Consider the following 22020-nt stretch of genomic DNA (forward strand, 5'->3'; position numbering starts at 1 on the left):
GGAGGGAGGGAAGGAAGGAAGGAAGGAAGGAAGGAAGGAAGGAAGGAAGGAAGGAAGGAAGGAAGGAAGGTGCTTCATCTACCATTAGTAGTCATAATATTGTCAAGTTATTTATTTCCTTCTCTGACCTATTGTAGAGACTTAAATGGGCACTATGTGAAATTATTTTCTTTTATAAAATGTTTGTTTATAGGAAGATGAATCGATAGTAATAAATAACAAAAATTTAATCCCTAAGTAGGGAAACTATATATTATATCCTTAAGCTTCCTCTTGAATCCTCAGACTACCTTGCAGAGAGCTTCCCTTATTACTCTGTACCCTCCTACTGTTAAAGTCTAAAATCGAACCCACTTTTCATCCTTAATATCAATTCCTCAATCAGGCTTCCCAGGCCAAGTTAATGAATCTCTAGTTTTTTTGCCGCAAAAGATTCAAAAGTGGTTGGATTTTTTTTCTTTAACATTTGTTCTTGCTTTATCTTCTGTTCTGGTCAATCAGAAAAGGTTCACCAATCGGTTTTTAATATTTAACTCATGAATTTATTTTTTTTTGTATTTAATATATGACAAGAAAAACAACTTTTGAGAAGTTGCTGCCATTGCATTTTACAGTTTGATAACCCTGCTCACACCCAGAATCTGGCCATTTCAATAAAAAGCTCGAGTTTAGAAGGCCTGCCATAAGTTCCTTCTGTACTTTTCCTCAGAAAAGTTGGGTGACTTCCCCCGCCAACCACCAAAATAACAAAGTAACAGGAGCTTTCCATCTCCAGCGGGCTCCTGACCTGGGATGGACTGCCCTCCTGCCCCCCTCACTTCCCCTCCTGCCACCCCCTCCCCCCTTCCTCTCCCTCTCTCCCCTCCCCCTCCCCCTCCCCCTTACCCTCCCTCTTTCCCCTCCCCTCCCTCCCCTCCCCCCTTCTCCCACTCAACTGCACCCAGAGGTCTCACTTCTGGGGTCTGTTAGTAATAAACCTTTTGATGGCTCTGTGTGGGTGTATTAAAACTGTGCCTTCAATCAAAATGACCTGGTGGGTTTCACTTCCCCAAACTGGAAGCTCAGATACTGAGGGATCCACCTGCACCCCCGTGTGGGTGGCTTGTGCCTCCTCATTCAGCAGGTCATGTTAATTCAATAGAGTGGTGACTGGTAACCTATTTCTAGTCTCTTTACCATAAAATCTATCATCTGACATACTGACATCGCATTGGGTTTACTAACATGCGGTTTTGTACATGTCACAGCCTTATATGGAATCACTGGCCCCTGTCCATTGAAGTAAAATTTGCCTACTCTAGACTGACTTTGTAATCAGACAGACAGACTCTATAATCTCCCAAACTCACATTTTCTATGTCCTTATTACCATAGCCTGATGATAATCTTGACTCTTCTGTGTTATATCCTTGGCCAGTGCAATAGCATTCCTCCTAGAATGTCGGTTTCTCCTTCATTACACAAAAAAAAAAAAAAAAAAAAAATCTATCTTTATTCTGGGCTCACCCTCATCTAAGCCCTTCCATGAAAATTTTCCTGTTATTTGGCCTCTAAATCTTTCATACTTCTGAAATTCTTTAAAGAAGTATAGTAAAATGTTCTTCTACGTTCGATAATGTTAGTATATGTGCTGCCAAAGCAAGCATACATTGGATAACTTTAGAGTGCTGTGCTTTTATCTTTGAAGAGAAGCATTTGCCATTTAATCACATCTTTCGAAAACTAATTTTTAATAGCTACATGTTTGCTTATTCATCTCAGCTATATTTGACAGAAATCAATTATTGCACTCAAGCTAGTATTTTTGAGTATAAAATTTTATATTTTCTAGGTGATTTGGTATATTTAGAAATGCTGGTTTAATTATAATTATTTTGATTACCATTATAAAATTTTATTAGCATTGGTGCTAGTCACTTATAGCTCTCCTTTTGAGTAGTGTAATAATAATATCCATTTATTTATTGAAGTCTTAGAGTTTTATGTGATTCTTATCCTTTCCTTTTATATGAACTCATATTATTTAAGACAAGGATCCTTTCTCTTTGAAATGCAAAAAAAAATATTTTTTGCTTATAAATTGTATTTACCTACCTTCTTTTTTTATTTTTTTATTTACCTACCTTCTGATATTAAAAAGAGTTTAATATTTGAAAACTAATATGTCCATTTTACCCAGTGAGTACATCTGTTTCTTCTAAGGTTGAAAATTCCATCCAATCTTCAAGTTTGAAAACTACCCACTTAAAAAAAAAAAATATATATATATATATATATATATATATATACACACACACACACACACATATATATATACATGTATATGTATTGCAATGTTTACTCCTCACTCCATCTGGAATTTATTTTAGTAAATAAATAAAGTAAATAAAGTAAAAGTGCTGTGAGAATATAAATTGAGACCTTTTATTTTAAAAAGAAAGCTTACTCAATCATATCAATACCTTTTATTGAATAATAAACATGCTTTCTTTGAGTTGCCTGATGTAACATACATCAAGTTGTTTATAATTGAGTCTACATGTAAGCAACCAATTTTTCACAGTGATCTATTTATTTTTGAATAAATATTTCGCTATTAAACTTACAGTAATTGTGTATGTTTTAATGATTGCCAGGTCTAGGGGCACCTGGGTGGCTCAGTCCAATAAGCAGTCTGACTCTTGATTTTGGCTCAGGTTTCGATCTCAGGGTTGTGAAATGGAGCCCCAGTCTGGCTAGCTGAGTGTGGAGCCCGCCTAAGATTCTCTCTCTGTCCCTCCCTCCCTCACCACCACACTGCATACTCTCTCCCTCTTTCCAAAAAAAAATAAAAATAAAAAATAAAAAATGATTGGCAGGTTTAATTATTACTTTTTCTTTTTTTCACCTTTTTATTTTCAACTGTTTAAACTTTGCAGAGTATGTTTTTCAGATATTTTCTTTTAATAGCAGTGTCCTTTTATAACATTAAGCCTGTGCAGCAGGCAAGAATATAAAGCAGATGAAAGCCGAGCTGCTCTGGTTGCACAAGCCTGAAACTCTGACCACCTGGTTTGCCCCACATTCCATTTGCAGAATATTTTAGGCTCCTTAGACTCATGTAAAAATGTACTTTTTTTTTCAAATTTTCCCAATATTGAATTTTTATGTTAGTTGAAATTACATTAAATCTACAAATTAATTTGAATGTAATTGATAATTCAATCTATAAGTTAATTTGAATGTATTTGGTAATTACAATTGTGCTTGTTGACAGTTTATTGCCTCTTGGATCCAAACTAACTAGTCATTGTCTTGCCTGTATACTACAGCATATCTCTTGCTTGCCAGCTGAGCTTTATCTGCAGAGGGAGGAGTAGCATTTTTTTGTTTGTTTGTTTGTTTTTTGTTTTTTTTTTTTTCTTCTTCCTGTTTCTTCTGTCCTTTTCTTGACTTGATGCCAGTAGTGCTTGGCTTCCAGCTTGCTAGTTACACTTGTAGTCTCTTGTCCCATCAGCCTCTGTCAACCAGCTTCTCCAGGGGGTACCAGGCTTGGAGATTCCCTTCTGCCTTCTTTAGCCCATTGATTCCCCAATAGATGGTTACTTCCTAGAAAGTCCTGGCCTTGTTTCCCTGCTCATCAATCTTGGCCTTCTTACAGTGACCTGATTGAGGTTTTTGGACTGCCAGTCTTGGCCTGCCAGCATCCTTCTGAGAGTTTTAGTGAGACTTTTATGGGTGGCACCCAAACCACAGTTATTTATCTACAGCTTTAGTTAGATGACATCCCAATGGAGATTTTCTGATTGACAGACCCAGCCACCATTCCCTACCCTCCAGCCTCAACCCAATGGCACACTGATGAAGAGCTTCTTCTCAACTACTGCCTAGAGTTTCCCGCTCACTGGACTCACTCCACTAACTGTGGACCTGCCCTGAGTAGAGCAACCCAGCAAACTTCACCATGCCTTGCACCATAGTAACACACCCTCCAGTGATATCTGAATTATAGTTTTAGGAAGGAGAACCCCCTTCCAACTACCTTCTTTTTTTCAGTATATGTCTTTAGTCTTACAAAAATTTTAGACATTTTTTATTTACTCTTAGTTGCTTATCTTTTGGAAATTGTTATTTTTTTTTATATTAAAACCTTCCTTCTTCAAATTACTGTGTTTTATGTCTTTTTCCTAGACACTACCAATAACCTTTTTCTCTTCTCTTTTTCATTTTCCTTCTTCTCTTTCTCTTCCTTCTTTCACTCCTTTAACTAAAGGATACATCTCTCCAGTTATTCACATCTTTTAAAGTGGATTTTTGTTGTGAAAACTTCTTTGTCTTATTTTTATTTTGTAGTATTGTCTTATTTTAGAAATACATATGCAGTATTTTATTCCTATGGTAGATGGGCTACTTTCCACTCTATTTTTTCTTGAAATTTATTGATGCATTAAAAAGTTGATGCTCTACTTTTAAATATATTTAACTTCCATTCTTTTTTTTTTTTAAAGATTTATTTATTTATACGGGGTGGAGGGGGAGAGAGGGAGAATCTTCAACCAGGCTCCCTGCTGAACACAGAGCTAGACTAGGGGCTGGATCCCTGGACCCCGAGATTATGACCTGAGCAGAAACCAAGAATTGGACACTTAACTCATTGAGTCACCCAGATGTGCCTCCATCATGTCTTTTAATACTTTATGATCAACTTTCATTTATTTTTGAAGTTTTCTATTTTAAACAATTTTATTGTCTGTAAATAATGATTATTTTGTCTTTTTTGCTGTCCTAATTTCTGAGAACTAGATCTTATGTTTATAAGATAATTATTTTTCACTTCTATATAAAGGAGTAATGAGTAATGAAAGGAAAACTTCTGTGAATGGAACTGGATGACACAAGAACCCCTCCACATACATCCTATTCTTTTCACAGAGGACCTCACTATTTATGTAATATTTTGAATAAAGTATTGGATTTAAAAGCAAAGTCTCTTACTCATAATTATGTTTGTACAGCTTGTTTTAAGAAGTTAGCAGGAATTTCAACTCCCATTTTTCAAAGCACTCACCAGAAATTTACTACTATTTTGATCTATCTTCCTAGAAACAAACAATTCAAGGAAGTAATTACATATCATATCATTTTGGGATGAAAATCCCTTGTGATGTGATTCCACATCATTTCATTTGAGATGAAAATTAAACTAACTTTAAGACTATTTTTAATATTAACCTTAAATTCATCTCTATTTGATTTCCTACTCAAGTTTTTCCAAGCTATTTTCCCAGGTGAGTTAACCAGTGTTAACTATGATAACAATAACTAACACTTATTAGGTTCTTATATGGGATTATGAACATAATGTCTTTCTATGTGGTACTTTATATGCATTAACTCACTTAATTCCCAAAACACCTCTTTTAAATAATATTATTATTTTTTCAATGCTGCAGAGGAAGAAACTGGGGACCAAGAATATAATTTTCCAAAGCCATATTAGCCAGTCAATTTTAGATCTAAGATTTGAAATTTGGTGGTTTCTAAAATCTTGATTTATTGTCTCTTCACATGGCAGCTGAGATCACATGAAGTAGTGCTAGGAATATAGATATTTCCCAAATTGTGCAAGCTGCATTATATGAATTACTAATTTATTTTTAATATCTACCTTATTTCTCTAAGGTATGAACTATCATTGTATTTACATATGAATATAATGAGGTTTAAATACTACATGAATAATTGGCCCAAGGCTTCATTCTTTCCTTTCAGAGAAAGTTGGGAAGTGAATCTAGGTTGGGTTGACACCAAAATCCGTAGTTTTCACTGCAATTAAATAGAGCTTTTATTCTTGAGACAATTTTCCAAAATTAAATACCATTTTTACCTCCAAAACCAAACCTTCTATTTCATATTTTTTATTCTGTTCATTATCAGCAGAGAGGATTACACCGAAGACAGTAAGTAAGCATAGAACACCTTAAACATACATGTACAGACCTTTGAAAACTGTCCAGGACCAATAGCATACATATTATTATACCAGAAAAAAAAAATTAGTACAAGAATCAAGTCTTTTTCCTCTTCTTCTTCTTCTTCTTCTTCTTCTTCTTCTTCTTCCTTCTTCCTTCTTCCTTCTTCCTTCTTCTTCCTTCTTCCTTCTTCCTTCTTCTTCCTTCTTCTTCTTCTTCTTCTTCTTCTTCTTCTTCTTCTTCTTCTTCTTCTTCTTTTTCTTCTTCTTCTCCTTCTTCCTCCTCTTTTGTCAGTAGAAAGCTATTTGACTATGAAGTTATTGGAGTGGAGATTGGTCATACAAAAAAATGGAAAACTTAAAATAAAAAGAAAAGTGAAAGAAAGCAAAAGAAAGATTAAAGAAAAAAGAGAGGTGCCTAGGTAGTTCAGTTGATTGAGCATCCAACTGGATTTCAGCTCAGGTCATGATCTTGGGGTCATGGGATCACTGGTATAGGGCTCAGGGCTCAGTGGGGAATCTGCTTGAGATTCTCTCTCTCCTCTCCCATCTGTCCACCCCCCACTCATGCACACACATTCTCTCTCAAATAAATAAATCTTTAAGAAAAGAGAAAAATCTGTCTTCACTATCCTAGCATCCTGATCAATCTGATTCTGTAAGAAAAGTGAGGAACATCTCCCATAAGAAAAATAATTTGATATGTTTCAGCATTTTCTGGAATATCCATTATATATTCACTGTCTCCTATTTTGGAGTGGTACTTAAATATGTATCTTCATTTGTAATGTAAAAATTTGCAATGTAAGTAATGAGTCACTCTCACTTACTCTTCCCCTTATTATCTATCCCATTAATCATTTTCAAACTTATATCCCCAGCACACTGAATGTTGAATTAAGAGTAGATTCTTTCTAGATAGGATTAAAAGAACTTAATGCATTTTTTCTGATTTTAATGTATCTCATTCATAGAATAAACATGGAAAGTACATTGACCAGGAATCTGATTGATTCATTATTACCTTTTCTTTAGAGGAAACAAAGAGAAACAGAGAACAAGGGAACCTTTCTTGGCCTTCAACATCAGGCTTAAAGCTTCTTTTATTTATTACCAGACGTGTCCTTCCATATTACTGGAAATACTCTTAAAGTTTATATTGTCTAATGTAATTATAGCCAGTACAGCTTTCTTTTGATTAATGTTCATAGGGTATATCTGTTTCTTTCTTTTCTTTTCTTCTTTTTTTTCCTTTTTTTTTTTAGCTTGTGACTATCCAAATCTTCATATTTAAAGTGAGTTTCTCATATGCAGTTTATAGTTGAGTATTGCCATTTTTTTTTTTAGTATTGCCATTTCTTAATGAAATCTGAAAACCTCTCATTTTGTATTGTGATTTCAAGGCCATTTGCATTTAATGTAATTTTAATATGGCTGCAATTAAATCTACCATCCTGCTAGTTGTTTTTTATTTGTTTGTTTGTTTGTTTGTTTAAGACACATCTTTCCTTTATTATTTTTTGTCTCTCTTTTCTGGCCTTTAAATTATATATTTGTAATGATTCTATATTATTTTGAAATTGATAGCCATTTTTATATTCTGAGTGGTGACTTATGTTTTGCAATGTACATCTTTAACAGTCACAATCCATCTTCAAATGTAACACCACTCTACATGTGCTTCAAGAATATCATATCAATATATTTCTATTTCCCATTTCCTATTCTTTGAATTCTTCTTTTTTTTTTGAATTCTTCTTATCATATGTTTTAGTTCCTATATTGCCATATAAAACAATGCATTATTACAATTTTTACTCTGTTAAAGAAATTTTTTTAAAAAAATCTCATATCTGTTCTCATTTTTTCCAAATTTCTAATATTTTTTTCATTTTTGGATAAATACAAATGCCCATCTGATATGTTTATTTGGACTCTGAACACCTTTAATATTCATTGTTTTGCTTATTTACCGACAGTAAATTTGTCTTTTATTTGTCTGAAAAAAGTTATTATTTCCTCTTTATTTTGAAATATTTCTTTTGCTTGGTAGAATATTTTAAGTTGATAATTTTTAAAGAGCTTAGAGTTGCCCCACTGTCTTCTGGCTTACATAGTATTTGATTTCTAACACTTCAAAATGAACATGTATTTAGTGACTGAAAGCCTACATTTTCTGTGGTTGAAAGTGTGGGCAAAGTTTAACCCTGCTTGGGTGCAGCAAAGCTAAAATTAAGGTATAAACCAGAGCTGTGTTCTCATCTGGAGGCTTAACTGGGAAAGTATCTGGTTTCAAGTTTTTTGATGTTGTTGGTAGAATTCATTTCTATGTTGCTTTGAGATTTGTAGTAGATTATTGTTAAAAGCCAGAAAAGGAGGAAATCTACAATGAGTTTGTAGCAAGACAGATTCATACATAATATAAAATAATCACAGGTATGACAACCTACTATTTTTGCCACATTCTATCAATTATACACAAGTCAAAAGTCTGGATGATAAGAAGGAAATATATAAAAGCATGAATACCAAAACACAGGAATTATTGGATGTCACATGTAATTTCTTCTTTCATATATTTTTTTACCAATCCATTTTTTAATTTTTAAATTCTTGACATTACAGAACTAAACTGAAGTTTATTAACATTCCACTCTTACATTTCTTATCGACAAACAGAAATAAAATTCATGAGCCAAAAACCCAAAACAAAACTAAAAACAGGGAAAAGCTTATAAAACTAAATATGGATCCAGTATTAACAGCTGAACAGAAAATGTGATTTTTAAATTATTAGCAGATGATAAAGTTGTGTAGAAACTGAACACTTACAAATTATTTAAAACCTGGAATCACTGACCAGAAATTACACAGTTGGATCATGGGTAAACAGCAGAAAGGGATTGTAATTCATACAAGTGTAATTCATTCCTTTGTTTCTTTATAGGTTATATTTATTAGTTCACTGGCCAGCTTAAATATATAAGATAGATTTGAGCAAAGACTCTAGTTATGAATTTGAACTGAGAATTTCAGTTTTAACTCATTATTAACTTAAAACTAAAAACCAGGGATGCCTGGGTGGCTCAGTAGTTGGGCATCTGCCTTCATTCATCTCAGAGCATGATCCTGGGGTTCTGGGATCAAGTCCCACATCAGGCTCCCTGCATGGAGCCTGCTTCTCCCTCTGCCTGTGTTTCTGCCTCTCTCTCTCTCTCTCTCTCTCTCTCTCTCATGAATAAATAAATAAAATATTTTAAAAAACCCTAAAAACCAAAGTGACAATAAAACAAACACATGTTTTTTAGTCCATTTGAATGATGAAAGAATAACTAGAATAACTTCTTCAAAGTCATGAGTACTTCCAGTGCCAAAATATTGGCTGCTAAATACTGTTTCTTATTAAAATATTCATTGAAGAAATGGCTGATGTCAAGTCTGGGCAGAAGTAGAGCAAGATGAGCCTGAATCTGAAACATCTTATCATAGCAGTCGAAAAGGTACACAACCTATTCGGGATGACTTCCACTGGGCAAAGATGGGATAATTTGAGTTCCATTAAGGATAAAATGATGATAATAGCAGTAGATTGAGATTAAAAAAATGTGTATGATTTAATTTAGTATATGTGTAAATATACATGCATATATGTATACATGTACATGTAAATATATGTATATACATATACACACTGCTATATATTGAGTGTGTTTATCTCTCTAAAGTTCTTGTGTTGAAATCTTAACCCAGTAATGTGATAGTAATAGAGGTAGAGCTTTTGGGGGTAATATGGTCCTTAAGTCTCTGCAAATTTAAGAGATTATAGTCTGTATAAAAGAGACCCTAGGAGGATCCCTAGGTGGCTCAGCGGTTTGGTGCCTGCCTTTGGCCCAAGGAGGGATCCTGGAGTCCCGGGATTGAGTCCCACATCAGGATCCCTGCATGCAGCCTGCTTCTCCCTCTGCCTGTGTCTCTGCCCCTCTCTCTCTCTTCTGTCTCTCATGAATAAATAAATAAAATCTTTTTAAAAATAAAATTAAAAAATAAATTGATATGAGGATGAATAGAAATATAGATGAGGCAAGATTTGTCGTGAGATGATTATTACTGAATCTGAATGATAACTACATGGATGTTTATTACAGATTTTGTCTATTTTGCATATATTCGAAGGTTTATTTTAAAATGTTAAATAAAAAGATAAAGATCCTTTTATAAGAAATTTAGCACAGAATTCTCTCCAAGAAATGGTGAGAAGATAAAACTACAGCAAGAGTTTAACATTAAATACTCCATGTTATCTTTCCCAATTTTTAAAGATATAGGGTAGTAGTGTGCTTAAAAGGATGGGCTGGAGAGTCTGACTTACATGGTAGGTTACCTAAGATTCCTAAGGCTATAGCTAGCTTTCTCACTTATAAAATGTGTATCATAATAGTATCTGCATAACATAGCATCTTATAAACACTGAGACAATGTCCAATATTAATTCATGATGTTAAAATAACTCTTACAGGTATTGAAATCATCATGTCTCTAAAATCAATCTTACTATTAATGATATATACACAAATAGTAATATTCCAATATTAGTATTCTGTTTCAGTTGTATTTAATCCTTCAAAATAATTGTTTCTTATAAGAGGTTAAAAACTAACTTCCAGTTATTGAACGTCATTCAAATAAATATCAATAATATCTGTGTAGAACAAGTTGGCCTATAAAACAAGTGTCAAAAGACACTAAATATATATTAGAATACAGATCAATAACCCCTAAATAGATCAATGACAAAAAAGTTAACTCTGATGAATTAGTATGTGATCTAGAAAAAGGATGGACTTATTTCATACAAAATCTTATCAAGTTTACATATTTTAAAAACATTATTTTGAAAGATCTGCCTGCTATGATAATATTTAATATACAATGAACTAGTAAGACATTCCACAAAATAATTAAACATAGAAAGAATAAAGCTCATAAAAGTTGTTATTCAGGCACTCCTGAATGATAATCTAAAAACACTAGTGAGTTCTTTTTGTGTATAAATCAGACACTGGACTGTAGTTTGCAATTGTTTCTGTGACTTTTTAATACCCATCATGTATTTTACTGTGTTCTTATAGTTTATGAAGTCAGTATAAAATACAGACTGAATTATAACCGTCTGTTTTCTCTGGCAATATTAAATATTCCACATATGAATAGATAAAACTGTGGACATAAATTACACAGTTTTTAAGCTTGTTCATATGCAAATAAATGTAAATTTATGGAGAAAAAAACCCCTAAAGTTACAAAAATTAAAATCTTTCATTTGAAAACATTGTGACAAGGTTTTAACATTCGATGTAATTTGAATCAAGAACAATAAAATATTATGGCCTGCTCACATTTGAAAAACAAGTTATGTTGAAGGAATCTTCAGTCAATTAGGTCTCATTCAGCTTTGAAACCATTATACAAAAAGACAACTTGTAACTAAGGCATAGAAAAGAAATTTGCAATTTATCAAAGGGTAATTAAATTTTATATCAGTCCAGCTTCATTTATCACTATCTTTGGAATATCACCATTTTCTTAAATGTGGACAATTGAAAGCAATTTTTAAAATTAGTACTTTGCTCAATGAAATTGATCTAATTTTGACCTTATTGCCTTAAAGAATGAATGGCAATGAAAGGAATCCATTAAACTACCCAATCTTTTCCGATTTTACTTTGTAAAATTTACCATTATAACAAAGATCTTTTGTCTCTCTAAAAAAATTTTTAATCTACATGATTCTAGTTTACATAAATACATTATCATCCACATCTTTATTCAAAATATACTTAAAGAATTATTCTCTTAGTTTCAAACATTGCATTTTAGGAAGCTATATTACTATTGTTTTTAAAAATTCAGATAGATAAATAAAAATTATTATCTGAATTATTTTAATCTTAATCATATAAACTGAAGATGTAATATAAAGTGTTTATAATAATGAATTTTAGCGGTTTTTTGTAAGTTAAAAATACACATTTGATTATCTCTTTGTTTACATGTTATTTTAAAATTAAAAAAATTAAAAAAAAATAAAATAAAATAAAATTAAAAAAATTGATACATATTTGCATACTTGAAAAATTACATTCAAAAGATAATACTTTATATAGTCTATACTTTATAAAATTCACATTAATATGAGCCTAAATTAGATGTGAATATGTTATTTCATAGTTTCAATATTTTAAATTGACTTGCTGTATATTCTTTTTTTATTATTTCATTTATTTATTCACGAGAGACACAGAGAGAGAGGCAGAGATACAGGCAGAGGGAGAAGTAGGCTCCTTGCAGAGAGCCTGATGTAGGACTCGATTCCAGGATCATGCCCTGAGCCAAAGGTAGATAGATACTCAACCACTGAGCCACCTAGGCATTCCAACTTACTGTATATTTTAAAAGAAGTTTATTTATATAAGTGAATAATTGTTCTCTCAAAAATACCATTTTACTTCTGAGTTTATTTGTTTGCTGTCTTAAGCCAGAGATTTTATTTTGGTAATGAGGCAAAACAAACAGTTTTGTCTAAATTTGTCAGGGACCACCAAACATATCTATTGCTTACAGTCTCACTGGGTGGTAATTAACTGACAGCAAGAAAATAGCAGCATTTATAAATTGTGAAATCCTTCCAATGATTAACAGCTTTAGAATCAAATTTTGAAATTCTAAGTATGTAGTTCATGAATTGAAAACCAATAAAAGCAGTAGAAATAATCCATATGTACTTTGCTTTCTATAGAACTGTATTGAAATCCTATTCCAGAAATTTCAGAAGTGCTTTATGAAGAACTTTTGGTGAAAAAGTTGTTGACACATTTAAAAAAATAACTAGTAATTTTATTTTTTAAAGATTTTATTTATTTATTCATGATAGAGAAAGAAAGAGAGAGAGAGAGAGGCAGAGACACAGGTAGAGGGAGAAGCAGACCCCATGAAGGGATCCTGGAGCTGGACTCGATCCCAGTCTCCAGGATCAGGCCCTGGGCTGAAGGCAGTGCTGAGCTGCTGAGCCACCCAGGCATCCCCCTAGTAACTTTATTTTGAGCTATTTTAGGATTACAAAAATACTGAGTAGCTAGTACGCAGATTTTATATGCCCAGTATGGAGATTTCATAAGACCTTTAATCTTTTCCCCAAGTTTCCCTATTATCAATATTCTTGTATTGGTGTGATTTATGAACCAGTATTGCTATGTTATTAGCTAAATTCGATAGTTAACATTAATGTTTGCTTTTTGTATTGTACATGCTATGGGCTTTGGCATGTGTAATGACATATATCCACAATTATAATATACAGAATTTCACTCTCCTACAGTACATCCCCACTGTACCTCTATTCTTTCTCTGTAGATTTTTTAAAATTCAAAACACTAATTAACCAACTATTTTTTTTTAAGAAATAGTAGGACTTCAGGAAGGTTATCTATTCCAGTCAATACAGTAGACCAGGTAGTCATGAAAATCATTCAACTGAAAATAACCTTGATTTCTAGAAAATAAAACTTAAAGGAACTAAAGAGTTGGCAAGAAAGTATTGCATATACAGGATAGAAATTTAGTGAAAAGAGAAACCCAGAAAATTCAGTAGAGCATGAACAAAAGGACTTAGCAATGAGGGCATTTGCCAACAGAAATGAAACATGTTTTAATTTTTATAGGTTCTTAGGGACAGAAGGGATGGTATACAAAGGAGAATTCCATTAAATTTGGATAATATAAAAGGGAATACTTACTAAAATGGGATTTAAATTTCTAAATATTCATTGTAAAGGTGAATTAGAAATAAGCCCATGCTCCAGATCTCTAGGAAAATTATCTAATTGTGCACCCAGTGGAGTAGAAAACAAATGCCCTTGAAAATTAACAGCCAGAAGCCAGCGTTCATATGAATCTACTGAATGAATTCGCACTACTCCAAGCAAAGATTTATTTAAAATAGTCCACTACTGGTAATTAAGTTTTTATGTCTATATTTTCTCCAGATAAAAATAAAAGCTTTTTGAATCAGAGATAGACTTAATTATTCATACAACCTCTTGATTGAAAGGGATACACTGATGGCTCACTGGGTAACACGATGAGAGTCAGATGTAGCCAGAACATACAAAGGGATTTTTTTTACCTGAGGAGGAGGATCTTAAATTATGAGCTTGTATAGTTCCTCATCCTTTCCTCCAGAGGACAAAAAGAGTCCTATCTTTCAAATGTAAAAGAATTCTCTCTGGGGAAAAAAAAATGAAAGTTTCCAAAGTCAATTAAGTTACCCTTTGGAATGTAAAGAAATGGCTTCAAAAAAAAAAAAAAATGTTTCTAAATCTCTACTGAGTCACCATTTTACTTCCAAGGCTTGTTTGCCATTGTAGTATATTTCAAACCAAGTTAACAGTAATCTTTGCTCAGAAAGTCATGACTGTGAAGAAACATGAAAAAATTTGTGAAGCATTGTTTCCCAACAATAAGTCCCTCAGATGTTTTAAAGATTGAAAGAAAATTCTTTCAGAATGAACTTATAATCATTTTAGGAATCAAATAATTCCTATCTAATAATTTCCCCCCAAATTTGAGGTTACGTTCATAAATAACAAAATACAGAAGGAGACATTGCACGGTGAATTAGAGCTATTAAACACAGCAGGGAGCAGAATCACACCAAAACTTCTCAAATGGAATTCAAAAATACAAAATATAAAATGATAATATTTAACTTATTTATATGCATAAAGATGGAACAATTTTTAGGTGAAATATATTGCTAGAAATTAAGAAGGAACATAAAAATTAATATAATATAAATCATTGACAAACCCATTTATATCAATGACTATACCCGGTGAAAGTGTATTTCTTGCTCATGCAACATTTCAGAATGGGATTTTCTAGTTGGTGGCAAAATAAAAAGTCAGGATGTTTTGCTCCACACAAGCATTCAAGACTCTGGTTTACATAGTCTTTTCCATATTAAGAATTTATCTGACAGTGTCATCCAGAGACTAGAAGTCCAGCTCTCATAGAGGAAAGTCAAAGGAGGTTTAAAGTTGGTAGGTTTATGGGTCAGGATGGATATGATACTCATCTACTCCTGTTTACATTTAATTGCAGGAACTCTATCACATGGCAATGTCTAACTTCAATAAAGGCTGATAAATGTAATTTAGCTTTGAGTCCTGGAAGAGCAGGGCATAAATTTGTGACCAGTAAGTAGTTTGATAGTTTGATGCCCTTAATAATGATAATGTTCTACTCCTGCAAAAATATATATAATTCACATTTTTTAATGATCTTAACACAATAATCTCAAAATATATATGATGCAAAAATAGACAAAAACAGAAACAAAAATTTCCAAGTCTCTAATTACAGTGGGACACACCATTGTAAAAGAAAAATCACCATTGGTAGAGAACATTTTAACAAGTCACCAAAAAAATTTTAATGTAATAATTATAGGTATAGAAGACTATAATCAACGACTGGGGGATACACTTTCTTTAAAAGTTTAAATATAACGTTTACAAGGACTGGACACATATTAAAATCTAGGTAAATATTTTTTGACTATTAAAAAGTTGAAGGTGGAGACAAAAATCTTTCAAAAAGAAAACTCCAAAGCCTTTTCACAAATTCACTGAAACACTCAAATGGTACACACATCTACCACCCAGGACACACACACACACACACACACACACAATCATAATACACAACACACACATATATTTTCTATTGCTGTTGCCATAAAATAAACAAATCTTCCAGATTAAAACAGCAGGAATTTATTCTCTTAAGGCCCTGGACCCCCCAAATTTAACTCCTATAGAGTTAAAATCAAAGTCAGCAGTTTTTTCTTGAGGCTCCAGGGGAGAACCCATGGTCTTTCCCAGCTTCTGATTGCTGCCAGCAGTCCTTGTCTTAGGACCACATTATTCCAGTCTCTGTTACATCATTACTGTTCCTTCTCTTCTGCGGTGAAATATCCTCTAGTCCCCCTTTAATGAGGAAAACTTTCATTATATTTAGGACTCATCTAGCTACTCCAGGATAATGTCTTCTTCCTCAAGATCCTTAATTTTATTACATCTGTTAAATCACCTTTGTCATATAAAGTAACATTCATAGTTTGCAAGGATTAGGGCCTGAATATCTGTATAGCCATTATTTAGCCTAACAACTCCAGGATTGAGAAAATTTATCACCTCTCAAACTTATTTCATAAAGATAGTATAAGTTAGATACACAATTTATCAAGATCAGTATTGGAAAGCAATATTTATATTTAAAATGGAAAATTCCTTAAACAAACTAGTAGCAAACTACATCTAACCATGTATTTTAAAAGGGTAATAAGACAAGTTTTTTTTTAAACTTGTATAAGATGCAAATTTACAAATCAATTAAGATAATCAAATCAAGTTAAAGAAAAAATGCAGATCACAAATTTAGTAGAGGCAATATAAAAAGGTTGAATATAGCAGCAGTCATTTTCTATAAAACTGCTTAACAAAGTGGAAATGAAAAGAAACATACTTAAATTGATCACATATATCCTTAAAGTTATACAGCTAATACTATACTTAGCTGCTAAAAAATAAGAGCATTTTTGTGTTCAAACTACATGTGAGGACCTAATAACACCACCTCTATTTAAATTGTATTGGGGATCCTACTCAATACAAATAAGTAATATTTAAGGTTTAGAAAAATAGAAAAAATATTATTTACAAATTATATGAATCTCTAGCTAGAAAACCCAAAGTAATCTATATATAAATTCTTGGAATTATTATGTTTTTCAGATTTTCAGTATTTCAAGTCGGCATTGAGCCAATGATTTTTATAGCAACAAGCAAATAAGAAAATAAAATATAAAAAGAATAATGAAATTCATGAGGCATAGACCTAAAGAGACATCAAAATATGAAGTATCTAGAGAAAAAGGAATATAATTTCACTTATTCTCCAAATTGTTAGAAGCATTTAAAATCACAAAAACGTATAGAAAAATCATTATATCTCTATACTACTACAAAAATAATTTCCATTGGGGATCCCTGGGTGGCTCAGCGGTTTGGCGCCTGCCTTTGGCCCAGGGCTTGATCCTGGAGTCCCAGGATCGAGTCCCGCATTGGGCTCCCAGCATGGAGCCTACTTCTCCCTCTGCCTGTGTCTCTGCTTCTCTATCTCTGTCTATAATAAATAAATAAATAAATAAATATTTAAAAATTAATAATAATTTCCATTATCTAGTAAAAAAGAAGATATGTATACATGAAGTAGAAACTCCACACCTGGCTATAAGACAACATAAAACTCTTGTATGTGTCACTGAAAAACATATGCAAGAATTCCTAGTAGCTTTTCTAGTACTAGTAACACAATTAAATATAAAAATGAGTGTAGAAGAATATAGTGTAGTATATCCTTACCATATTTTATTTGCTATAAACTACATGTCACTAACACACAAAAGAAAATGAACAAAGAACAGTTATTGGCTGCAACATGTAAGTTCTCAGAAAAGTTCTGTTGAAAGAATAAAGAAAATTACAGAAGATGCAGAAAGTATCATTCTCATCAGATGTTAAAAACAGAAAACATTAAAAAAACTACACAATATGCATTGTAATGATACAACTATATTTGATAAACATTTTAAATAAGCAAGAGAATCGTAAGCACAAAACTCTACATAATGGTTTTATTTGGGAATGGAAAATTGTAGTTAAAAATTAGGAAAGGATGCATGAAGAACTTTAAAATTAATGAAGTAAGTAATAAAAGTGTTCAGTCATGTTTCTATCATAGATAATTCTTTTCTATCTGTTAACATTGAATAATATTTTTAAAATTAGTGATTGTATAATAGAGAGCAAAAAAATATTCTCTAGGTACTGTAACTAAGAATCAAGGCAAATCTTGCATCAAACTTTATCGAATTTAGAATCTATGGTATTAAAAGCATCTGTGTTTCTAAAACATATACACATAAAAAATCACCTTGGATAAAAATGATAATAGGAAACAATATTTTTGACAATAAATTTGAATATAAGTTTCAAATAATTTTTTAGCAAAGCAAGAAGATTATGACAAATTACTGAATTTTAAACATGGATTTTTTAAAAAAAGATTTTATTAATTCATGAGAGACGCAGAAAGAGAGACAGAGACATAGGCAGAGGGAGAAGCGAGCTCCCTGTGGGAAGCCTGATGGGGGACTTGATCCCAGGAGACCAGGATCACAACCTGAGTGGAAACAGACACTCAACCTCTGGGGCACTCAGTTATCCCTTAAACATAGATTTGAAATTAAATAATATAAAGTTATTTTAGGCATAACTAATGCTCAAAACAATGTCTTATGTTTTTCAAGCAGAAAACACATTTTACTCTTTATTTTTCCAAAAGGAATAGCCTTGAATTAGCAGCTAAGATCACAGGGCTTTGAAATATATATCATGTTGAAATATTCAGTATTTTTCAGGTGAATTTTATTTTATTTTATTTATTTATTTTATTTCTATGATTTAGAAAGTTTGTTGAACATGCAATTCTCAACAGTTAAATCCTAGCTTTTCCTGATTCAATAGCTTGGATTAGGCCGAGAAGCCGGTATTTTTGGTGAATATGAAAGATAATTCTGATAGAAGGAATAAGTAGTGAAGTCCATTTTGAGAAATTCTTGTTTTAAAGTAATTCATGCTTTTCAGTAAAAAAAGAGAATTCAGCTTTGAAATTTGTTAAAAGAGTAGATCTTAAATGTTGTAAACACACACACACACACACACACACAGGAACTATGTGAGCTGATGGATGTGTGAATTTATATCGTGGTAAAGTTCACACCACCAAACATCATGTACGCTTTATATTTACAAATTTATTGTCAAATATATGTCAGCAAAGGTGGAAAAGGGAAAGAGTCAGAGAGAAAGAGAGAGAGAGAGAGAGAGAGAGAGAATTCATCCAAAAGATTTAAAAGTTAATGGGAAAGGAGAATATTTACACACCACTTGTTAAGAATGTAAATTAAAATTTCTGTTATCTGGTTCCTCGTGACAACTGTTTACTAAAAATAAGCAAAAAAATTTGCTTTAATTTAATTATAATTTTAATTTACCTTAAGGTCATTTAAGCCTTCAAATGAAAATTAATTTTGTAATTATAATCTTCATCGCAAAGCTCTTAGGAACATTTCTAGACTTTTCAGAAGAAAAAGAACCCAAGAACTATTCAGAATCTACCAGCTGCAATGGTATGATCTTTTTTTTAAAATTTTTTTTAAGATTTTATTTATTTATTCATGAGAGAGAGAGAGAGAGAGAGAGAGAGAGAGGCAGAGACACAGGCAGAGGGTGAAGCAGGCTCCATGCAGGGAGCCCGACATGAGACTCGATCCCGGGTCTCCAGGATCACACCTGGGCTGAAGGCAGGCGCTAAACCACTGAGCCACCCGGGCTGCCCTGGTATGATCTTTATGGTCTTTTCAATGGACATACTTTTCTGAGAAATCTGTAAATTTAAACCTTGCAATTAGTATATATTATTAATAGAATTATAGATATTAGTGTACAGAGCACTAAGCCTTAAAATAATCTTTATCACAGAAAAAATAACCTCCGTGTAGAAAGTTAAAACACATTTATTGAGCCCTAAAACTTAAAAAAAAAACATAGAACTATATTTGTATGGAAAATTAAATTTTTATATTTAGACTATGGTTTGAAATAAAATTATGTTTCCAGCATGACACTTCCTTTTCTCTTTATTATAAAGTTTCTGATGGGGAAAGTGAGAGGTATCTAACTTTGGGTGAAGAAGCCTTAATGTTCATGCTGAGTTACATAAATCACAAAGAAATGAAAGCCAGACTCTTAAGTTGGCATAATGCCAACAATGAATAGTTTTTAAAACCCTAGCCAATAGAGGCATTAATCAAATTTTAACAATACCATTTTGGGTGATCTTCCTGGGTCTCAGACTTTCACTCCCATGTTCTCTGGCTCCCTCTTATCCTGTGATACCCAAGCTGGCTACGACTTCTCCCTGACCTCCACCTGTAGCCATAACTCCTTGTGACTGTGCCACCATGTTTCAGGCACACCTGGTCCAGGGCTCCATTGTGAAGAAGGTGCTGGAAGCTCTTAAGGATCTCAACAACTAGACCTGCTGCGACATAAGGTGGAGTAACATAAACCTGCAGAGCCTAGACTCATCCCACATCTCCCTGGTGCAGCTCACCCTGTGCTCTGAGGGCTTCCATGTACACTATGACCACAACTCAGCTATGGGTGTGAATCTCGCCAGCATATCCAAAAAAAAAAAAAAAGAAAATGTGCAATGAAGGCATCATTACATTAAGGGCCACGGATAATGCGGACACCAGTGGCACTAGTATTTGAAGCTCCAAATCAAGAAAAGGCTTCAGACTATGAAATGAGGTTAATAGATTTAGATTTTGAACAACCTGGAATTCCAGAACAAGAGTATAGCTGTCTAGTAAAGAGGCCTTCTGGTGAATTTTCACATATATGCCAAGATCTCAGCCACATTGGAGATGCTGCTGTAATTTCCTGTGCAAAAGACAGAGTGAAATGTTCTGCAAGTAGAGTACTAGGAAATGGAAATATTAAGTTGTCACAAACAAGTAATGCTGATAAAGAGGAGGAACCTGTCACCATAGAGGTGAATGAGCCAGTCAGGTAACTTTTTCCCTGAGATACCTGAACTTCTTTACAAAAGCCACTCCACTCTGTTCTCCAGTAACAGTGTATCTGCAGATGTATCCCTTGTTGTAGTGTATAAAATTGCTAATATGGGATGTATAAAGTACTATTTACCTCTGAAGATGGAGGGTGAAGAAGAATCTTAGGCATCCTTAAAATCCAAGAAAATAAAATTTTGTTCTTTGAGAACTGCTTCTGAGATGCTAACATGTACTTAAGTCTCTTCTGTCACCAAATTTGTACACCTGAATACATAGTAAATGGTTTCTATAAATAACCTATTTTTTCCTCCATTCTTTACAGTTTAAAGAATAAAGTCCAAAGTCAAATCTGGTTTTCTTAACCTAGAAATATTTCTACCTTATCCAGAAATACTCATGATTTTTATAACAAAAGAATTTTGACTCTAAATGCAGTTTACAGAATTTTTTTTTCAATTTAGGTAAAAGTTAATCGAATTTCAAACATCACAAGATGTTGCCTTGATTTGGCCATGAATGTTGCAAGTACCCTAGAGAATTCAGTTCAAACTACTCTCTCATATAAATGTGCTTGTTTTCTCCATCTTGAGCAGCCTGATACAAATACATGCTGCTTATATAGCAATAAGAAGTATTCTAAGTACAGTATAGTACAAGATATTTTGGGGGATTCATTTGCCAAACTTATTTTGGTATTCTAAGTTGAGTTCAAGAAATGGACAAGGGAGGGGCACATGGGTGGCTGAGTTGGTTAAGCATTTAACTCTTTATTTCCTCTCAGGTCATGATCTCTGAATGGGTCCTGAGGTCACAGGCTCTGGACTGGACATGGAGCCTGCTTAAGATTCTCTCTTCTCTTTCTCTGCCCCTCCCTCTGATCAATGCTCTCTCTCTCTCTCTCTCTCTCTCTCAAAAAAAAAAAAAAAAAAAAAAAAAAGGAAAAGAAATGAAGAGGAGAGTAAACCAAATCCTATATAGTTCATTATTTTGTCAATTTGTTAGCAAAAACAAACACTTTTTTCAGAAGCTTTAGTACCCAGAGCGCTGTGAGCTTTTGAAGACTAGCATTGCTATAGGGTGGTGTTTCCTTAACCTAGGGAGCCTTTTACAAGAATATTGAAAATTTTAGTATATCTGTGATAGGACCCAAGGAGTATGTTTGTGCAAAAATTTTACTAGTATAAGTAGGTTTTGGGGGAACTTAATCCCACCAGTTGTGAAACAGACTGTTTTAAGCATTCCTTAGTAATTGGGCCACAATGCCACAAACTAGCATCCTACATATTGAGAATTGCTTCATTAAAGT

General features: G+C 33.0%; 1 pseudogene; it reads left to right on the plus strand.

Annotated features, from left to right (window-relative positions):
* Positions 1–20096: 20096 nt before the first annotated feature.
* On the plus strand, positions 20097–20879 carry LOC112642904 (proliferating cell nuclear antigen-like; annotated as a pseudogene).
* Positions 20880–22020: the final 1141 nt, after the last annotated feature.

The sequence above is a fragment of the Canis lupus genome, chromosome 38 (genome assembly GCF_003254725.2).
Source record: "Canis lupus dingo isolate Sandy chromosome 38, ASM325472v2, whole genome shotgun sequence".
In the NCBI taxonomy this organism is placed as follows: domain Eukaryota; kingdom Metazoa; phylum Chordata; class Mammalia; order Carnivora; family Canidae; genus Canis; species Canis lupus.